This window comes from Haliotis cracherodii, unplaced genomic scaffold (assembly GCF_022045235.1).
Source record: "Haliotis cracherodii isolate W230 unplaced genomic scaffold, xgHalCrac1.p SCAF_5, whole genome shotgun sequence".
Classification (NCBI taxonomy): Eukaryota; Metazoa; Mollusca; class Gastropoda; order Lepetellida; family Haliotidae; genus Haliotis; species Haliotis cracherodii.
In genome coordinates this window covers 31119978-31128248 of record NW_027266308.1, presented here as the reverse complement: position 1 = coordinate 31128248, position 8271 = coordinate 31119978, and positions in this window count along the sequence as shown.

Below are 8271 nucleotides of genomic sequence, written 5' to 3'. Positions count from 1 at the left end.
TTAGGGGCATTCTCACATGTATTTAGTGAGTATCTTTTCAGTATATTGTAACAGTTTTTTCTATTTATGATACTTTTTTACAAACTGTAAAACGTGAAAATAACACATATGAATACTATGATAATTATGTACAATTATTGATGATCCAATATTATTTTTTCATTAGGTTACTAATGCATTAACTAATAATACCTGTATGTAACACGGATTAAAGTTCCTTATCAATTTTTATAATGCATTTGATAGACCCTTTAGGCACGCATTGATGCATTAGGAAGCATGTAAGATCAATGGAATGGTACACATTAAATGCAGTATAGTCTCCTATTAAAGGTTCCTGTGATGAACAGTGTCATGCATTTTTTTCTGACTGTTAAAACACCTGGAAAAAAGTTAAAAACCATAGTGTGCATATGTTTGCTTCCACCATGTGTCCACATACCTTTTGCAGATAGGGACACATGACATTGATCTCATTTTGATAAATGTCTATTAAATACCACTGTACCTGCTTAAGAGTTGGTACAAGAACATTATTTGTTCCTCCAGGTGGTTGCAGGTACTAAGGCAGACAAGCAGAGGAAACAAGTGAAAGGGTAATCAAACTAACTGTTGCAATGGAACCAAACATGTCATATGATAATCGACTCTGGTTTTTTTGTTTTTTTTTTCAACATGGGTGTGTCACTATGTACAGAAAGCTACATCTTTCCGAGGCAAGGGTGTTAACTGACTATAAAAGTCCGGTTTCCACCCTTGCCGAAGTAGGCTGGTGTTATGGAGTTACATTTTGGCTGGGCTCACGAGTCTATGCATAGTCCAATCGATATCGTGCACCGAAATCGAAATCCGGTTTGTAAAATGCAGATTTCTGTCAATTGCAGGATTTGCGAAACATGTGCACCGCCAACTCATTGTCAACAGATATTTTCCAAGTCTTTTCATGTTTTAATCAAGGTTGAAACAAATGCAAGTGATAAGAGAGGTGGAAACTGATTGGTCCATAGGTCCAACAGAACTCGTAATAACCACTGGTGGCGGCGGTCTAGCCCAGGAATTCCAACCTAGTTCGGCAAGGGTGGAAACTGGACTTTTATAGTCAGTTAACTCCCTTGCCCCGGGAAGATGAGAAAGCTAGTACAGTATGCCGTTTATGAGTATGTCTATTTAATGTGGAAATAAGTAGTAAGCATAGAAATAACTGCAGTGTGATTCTGTTGTCATCCTTCAGTGGAATTACATTGAAGGAGAGCATAATGAACTCAGGATTGCCATAGCCTCCCACCTCAGGTTTTCCTTCATCTAATTTCGTACATGATGTTTTCATTTGCATTCGGTTTGATCTGGCCAGATTCTGGTAAAACTGACAAAGTGTTGTCCTCGCTTAGAAAGAATAATGTGAATAGGATTGCATGAGATCAAATTCTCATGACTGTTTCGAGTGTTTGGCCAGCCCTCACATGAAAACATGACTCATTTCTCTAGAGAAGGATATAATGAGATGGGACTATTGTGTTTGGTGTACAATCAAAATATCTTCCACCTGTAGACATCCATCCTTTGAGTTCCTGAGTAATGTTTGTTGGTATTACAATGTTCTATTAAACATCCATCGTTATTTGAAATCAGTCAATCTGACAAGTTGACAAGTAACTAGTAACTAAACACTGGAACAATGTTTCTCCAAAGTGGTATATTACCATAACTTCTCTTACCTTTGGTTTTGTCTCCTAACATTTGTCAATGTTTTTCAGGATTTCGAAAATAACAACTTTTTAGTTTACTTCCCGTAGGACATCTCTACAAATTTCAGGTTCCCACAACACAGGACCTTTCATCAGTCTTTATATATATGGGGTGTTTAAGAAAAGATTCTGTACTGCATTTAGGAACATTGATATAAGTACTATGTTATAATTATGGAGGAAACAGTATGGCTGTCCTTGCCAGTCTGATGTAAAGCTGGGGTTTCCATTCCACAGTACTTGATGAAACTGTCAGATAGGCTTCCAGCATGTTTGTGTGTACATTGAAGATATTGTGGTTATATTCTAACAATGAAAAACAGAAGGTTTATTTCGTCAAACTTCTGGATAATGTTCTGACTTACTGAGGTGATATTTGTTTTGTTCTGTAATTGCCCTGATGTAAGGTCCTAGGGGTCAAGAGAATATTCCTCTGTGAAGGAAGGCTGCCAACAAGGTGATGTGTCGTGTACATTATGTCTCCTAGTGGCTGGTTCATCAGGAGAGTAGATGTAACATATGTAGTATGGAGATGACTATGCTGTGTGTTTCAGTCTTTGAAATACAACACAAGTTCATACTGGGCTTCAGTCAACAAATATACCTTTTTCTGAAAAAACATGTAAACATATTTCTTTTTTTTACAGAGTATCTTCATCAATATCCTGAAAGTAGGAAAAATATAAATTATTGATTTTATTCCTTTAATAAAACTATTGAAACAATGTAGGATGATTACAAATTCATATTTACAACATGTTTTGGCCTTAGAAATGTATGATTTATGACAAGTTTATCAAGAATTTTAGTGAAATAACAATACAATGCCAGTTTGTACATGATGTCAAATCTAAATTTTTGTACTGTCTGTAAATATCATAAGCATATCTTCGTGTGACAGCGGTCTTTGAAGCTGTTTGAAGATTTGGTCGTTCTGCGGGCAGAACTAAGTTTTATACTACAGATGAGAATTGTATCATATTTTTTCACCTTCCAATATGTATCCACCCACACTAGTGACAGTGTTTAACATGTTTGGGTGTCGTGTGACTGTTACCTAGCAGTGCAATTGTGTCTTTTGTATTCTTGTTGAACGTGCGGTAGAGAGTGATGTTTGATGGGCCGGTTGTATTGTGGTCACAACTTGGTGTCTATGAACCTTGTTTCACAGGGACTGAATGGGATCTTTGATAAATCACCATGGATGTTTTTAAGGTTTTTCTCTATAACAGTTTACAGTCCTGTGCAATGATTCCACATATATGTTGAATGTACATGTGATTTTCTAAGAGGTTTTTCCTTTTTGATAAGTGTTTGATAAGTTTTTGTGAGGGTAAACTTGACTTTCACCCTATACAGATGTCTTAAATGTCACAAGGTTTTGAAACTTGTTTATGAACATTAGAGATTTTGTAGAAGTTAAGCTTAAGAAAATCTGGTGCTTTTTAGTATGTACACATTTCAACATGGCGCTATTTCTATGCTATTCAGTGTAGAAAAAAATAATATTATCAAATTATTTTCTGCAGTTTACCTAGGTTTATTTCTATAGTGTAGCCAAAATGTAATTTCTTTCCTAAGCGAATACTTGTACGGAAATTCAGGTTATTGTGTTTTATTATGTTCTGAATAGAAAAGTAGCATTTCCTTTGTAACCACGGTGGTGTGCATTGGCGTGCATCCGTAACAGAAAGTGATCTTTTTACCAAACTAGACATTGCATCAAAGAAAGATAGAATGTGTACTGTACATCAACATGAAATTATTTTAGCTACACTGATAGAATAGCAGTCATGGGTTCCTTAACCTGTGGCAATCCTTTTCATCTTTGGTGTATTAGGATAGGATACATTGACATCACAAATAATTTGCCAAATAGAATCATGTTAGCGTTTTCAGTGCATTGAATGCTTGTGGTGTGTTGTAGGTGCTCCTCCAATGTGAGGCATTCCCTTTTATACCTTATTTATAATCATAATAAGGCCCAACAATTTTAATTGTTTGTTTACAGATCCTTTCATCCCAAATACCTCAAGGCAGGAGGGAACAAACATGCTCCTTGTGCATATTACCATATGTATCTTGTGTACAATGAGATGAGAGATGATTGTACAATATGATACAAAAGATAAACAGACATGATTATTTTATGTCACAAAATTTAACTCTCTTTTTCTTTTTTACTCAGCTTTCAGTGCCAGGCGGGTCTGTAACAAGTAATTAAATTGGTTTGGTCTAATGGTCAATTATTGTGTTGTTGTTAGTGGCCGTGATTGGTCAATCAGCAGCTTGTTGAACATGACCATGTTTGAGTTAAATCTTGTGTATTGTCCTTTATCTAGTACTCATGATAAGATAACAAGTTATTTATAGTTGTGTGGGTCAGGCATTTATTGTTTTTGGAAATAGTGCAGATGATATGAATTTCTGAAAAAAAACCAAGAATAGCTGTAAAATTACTAATGTGGCAGAAAGTGATATTTATCTAGCTCACTTGTTTTCAAAATATTTTATTGCCCAAAAAGACAAAGGGATTAGGCACAAATGCACCACTTAAAGCCACCTCCTCCTAGGGACATTGTACAAGAATATTGACTGTGAAGTACCTCCTTCCCTCCTTCATCTTCCCGAGGCAAAGGTGTTAACTGACTTTAAAAGTCCAGTTTCCTCCCTTGCCGAACAAGGCTGGTATTATGGAGTTACAGTTTGGCTGGACTAACGAGTCTGTGCATAGTCCAATCCAAATCTCGCAACGAAATCGAAATCGGGTCGTAAATTGTCGTGAAGATTTAGGTCGATTGCAGGATTTCCAAAGTATGTGCACCGCCAACTCGTTGTCAACAGATATTTTCCAAACCTTTTCATGTTTTCAATCAAGGTGCTCGCGTGATTTGATGCACTTCGCTATGTAAGACCTGTTTTATTACAATATAGATCTTGATTATCGATCCTATCGTCTTGACTGGGCACCGCCATTTTGTTTGAAACAAATGCAAGTGATGGAATCGGATTGGTCCTTATATGAGAGGTCAGAAGGGACATAACTCATAATAACCACTGGTGGCGCTACGAACGAGCCCAGGAATTCCAGCCCAGTTCGGCAAGGGTGGAAACTGGGCTTTTAAAGTCAGTTAACTCTCTTGCCCCAAGAAGATGTCCCTCCTTACGAATTTTGGGTAGTTAGTAGTCAAATTGTTAAAGCGTACATCATGCCAACGTCCTGTGTTCAAATCTTACATGTGTGAAGCCTATTCTCAGTGTCAGTCTCTCTGCTGTAAGATTGATTTGTATTGCTAATAGCAGTGTTAAATTATACTCACAAACACACTCACTCAGCAGCATGTAACACATCTGTTCTGTACAATGACTGGAAATACAACCCAGATTCAAAATAACCATGCACTATGTTTTACATTTTTCACCCAAACCATCAACCACTTTACAGTTTTTAGACTGGCCATGCACGTGATGACTGTATTCATCCCTGACTTGTGCTGTAGTGTGTGGTGCCACCATGTCATCTGTCAACACCCACGTTGCCATCGCTGTAGGTACTTACCATTCCAGTTAAGATGAGGTACCGGATGTTCTGTCACCATGGTTACATGCCCTGTAGTCACCTGACATGTGTACAGACCTACCACATTCTGGGAGGAGTTAGTGAGTTGGTTTGAGAATTTATTTCCCAAATTTACCAGTTGTTAAATTTTTGAGATCTATGAAAATACTGTTTTCCTTGTTACTTTACGAACAGGGCTCGTTCTACACAGCAGTCGAAACGCCTTTGTCTTTGTTAAAGTATGATGGTATGACAGTCGTAATGTAAGATTGCTCTGTCGAATAAACTCCATGGAAGAATACACTAGTTATCTGGTTCTTCTGAGATAAGATTATTTAGTGGTTGGTGTAAAATGATTCATGAGGTCTCAAGAGACAGAAATAAATAATATTTTTAGTGATTTGAAATATCCTTCCTTAACATAAGTCATAGCAAGAAAATTATTAATTCTAATTTTGTAGTATTAACTTTACAAATTGATTTCATCAAGCCCAAGACATTCTATGACTAGCAATTCGTTATTAAGATCTGGTACATTATATAAGATAAGGAGAATTTATGGATGTCAACTTCTTTATTATGAGGAACACAACGTTGTGTTCCTCATAATAAAGAAGTTGACATCCATAAATTCTCCTCCTTATGTGTATCTCTTCTAAATGCCTTTCAAAGACTTGATTGTATAAGAGATTGACCAGGTAGACAATATATGGTGCTACAATGAAACCATTCAGTACCCTGATGGTATTTTACTGTAGGACATGTACTGGGAACATATAATGTGCCAGTGTGGTTATCACTGTTACCTACATTTCGAGGCAAGTATCATTAGTTATTCTCTATCAGGGCTGTTAGGTGGAAAAGCTTGACCCTATTACTGTGTTATTTGTATAGAGATGTTTGTAATTTGTAGATCTTTGCCACAAATATCTTGGTTCAGAATAAAGAGATTTTGTTGTTAACACTGTTGATGTTGTCTGTTTGAGTATTCATTGTTCCAAATGGGCATTTTGCTGATGTAAAGGAAACTTTCTGTCGAAGATTCACAGAACACAAGGTTTTCCAGCCATCTAAGGTGCCAAAATTCACTTCAGAATTTACTTTGATTTTTGTTGCATTTATGGTGGTATTAATGTTTTCCCTGTTTTCAAGATAAATTTTAAAAAGTAATAAAAAACAATCCAAGATACATTTCCTCCTCATCCATGGTGTGTTCGTAATGCAAATTATCAATTTGATAGCCTTGTTATTACATGTTATTAAAGGTCATGAGGGGAATTTATTTACATTTTGTTATAATAAAATGGAGACTGGTCCAGTCTAATCACCTCCCTGACATTGATTTCTGTTTGACCTGTATAACCTCTGCCTGATAAAACAAGGGGTGGTGCTTACTCAGTACAATTTTTTAGGTTATCTGTGTGTATTACACTCCAGAATTAGACGGTCAGGTAACGGCAAACAGGCGTTGTGTCCCACGGCCTGACCTCACCTAGCTGACCACATGGTGGGAGATGACATGCACATGATCTCAACTACAGTCATGTGAACAGCTGAAATGATTAAAGGTTGTTGTTCAAATACTACCAATTTTGATAAGAATAGTTGGTAGGAACATTTAATTTATTTTACTCACAGTTTGAAATCCTTGATAAATTATTACATGGTAGAAAGTAAAGTATTTTTATAACTTTAGCATCCAATGTTAATGGGTGAATAATTAGAATATGTTCTTATGATGTTTATGGTTAGTTCAGTCTAGAACAATATTGTATGCTCTCTCCTGCTGATGAACTGAACATGGCAAGCTTGAATGTCATCATAGATACAGTTAGGGCAATGTTACGACTTGATATGACACAAGTAATTCTCACAGCATTGATATACATTCAACCTCACTGTCGCAATCTGATTACACAACTAGAAATTGGCCCTGTTTGTATACTCTGCAATAGAAGTTCCTGTGACATGATATGAAACAAGAACCTGATCGAAGCAGACGCATACATCTGAAAGAATTCATATTTTCAGACAATGGACCAGTAAAACCAGTTTGCACATTTAATGACACATGTCTATCACAGAAATGATGTTATGACAAGAGAAAGATGTAAGGACAGAATTGTCAATTCACACGTCTGAAGCGCATGTCCCTCTTTCTTGGATGCATACAATGCATTTGCTTCGCACTGATCGGATCAAACATCTAACATAGTTTTGTGTTATGGCATCCCATATCGCCACCAGCCTGTTTCTCAGTTCCTGTACTGTAGTCGGAGCATGTGGTAAACGTCGGAGACCGCGGTCCATTTCATCCCACATGTGTTCGATTAGAGAAAGATCTGGAGAGCCAGCAGGCCATGGGATCACATTCATGTTGTTCTGTCCAAGTGCTTGTCCAGGCAACATTGGGTTGGGCCTCCTCCACAACTCAGTTCACTATGACGTCAGTGTCCTCATATTCGGCCATTGCTGTGAAAATGAGACTCGTTGGTATCCACTCATTTGCCGTCAACGCACTCACTTTCTACATAACTGCAGACGCAATCAGCGGTGATTGTTGATCAGAATTGGGTGTCTGGCTGGTCTCCTCACAACAATCCCGTAACGTCTACGATGGCGATGTACAATCTGTGCCGATAATTGACAAAGGCCAGGGATGGTTCTCGCAATGATTGTTGCAGGCTGGAACCGATTTTGCAGATGGGAGGTTCGAATCCAACAATCTTGAATGACACTCTAATCCCTACAACACACATGCTTTAATACCCTGGTTTACATCATCAATTGCATGGTTCCTACATGAAAGACACTTTTTGCCATCAGATCATATTTTTCTGCTGAGGTTGCGTTTGTGCTACATGTTTTCATATTTTCGTATCCAATTTAAACACAGAAAGTTTTTTCTTGTATGCAACCGGGTGTCACAGGAACTTTTTTGCTGAGTATATTTTGTTTGTTGTTAAA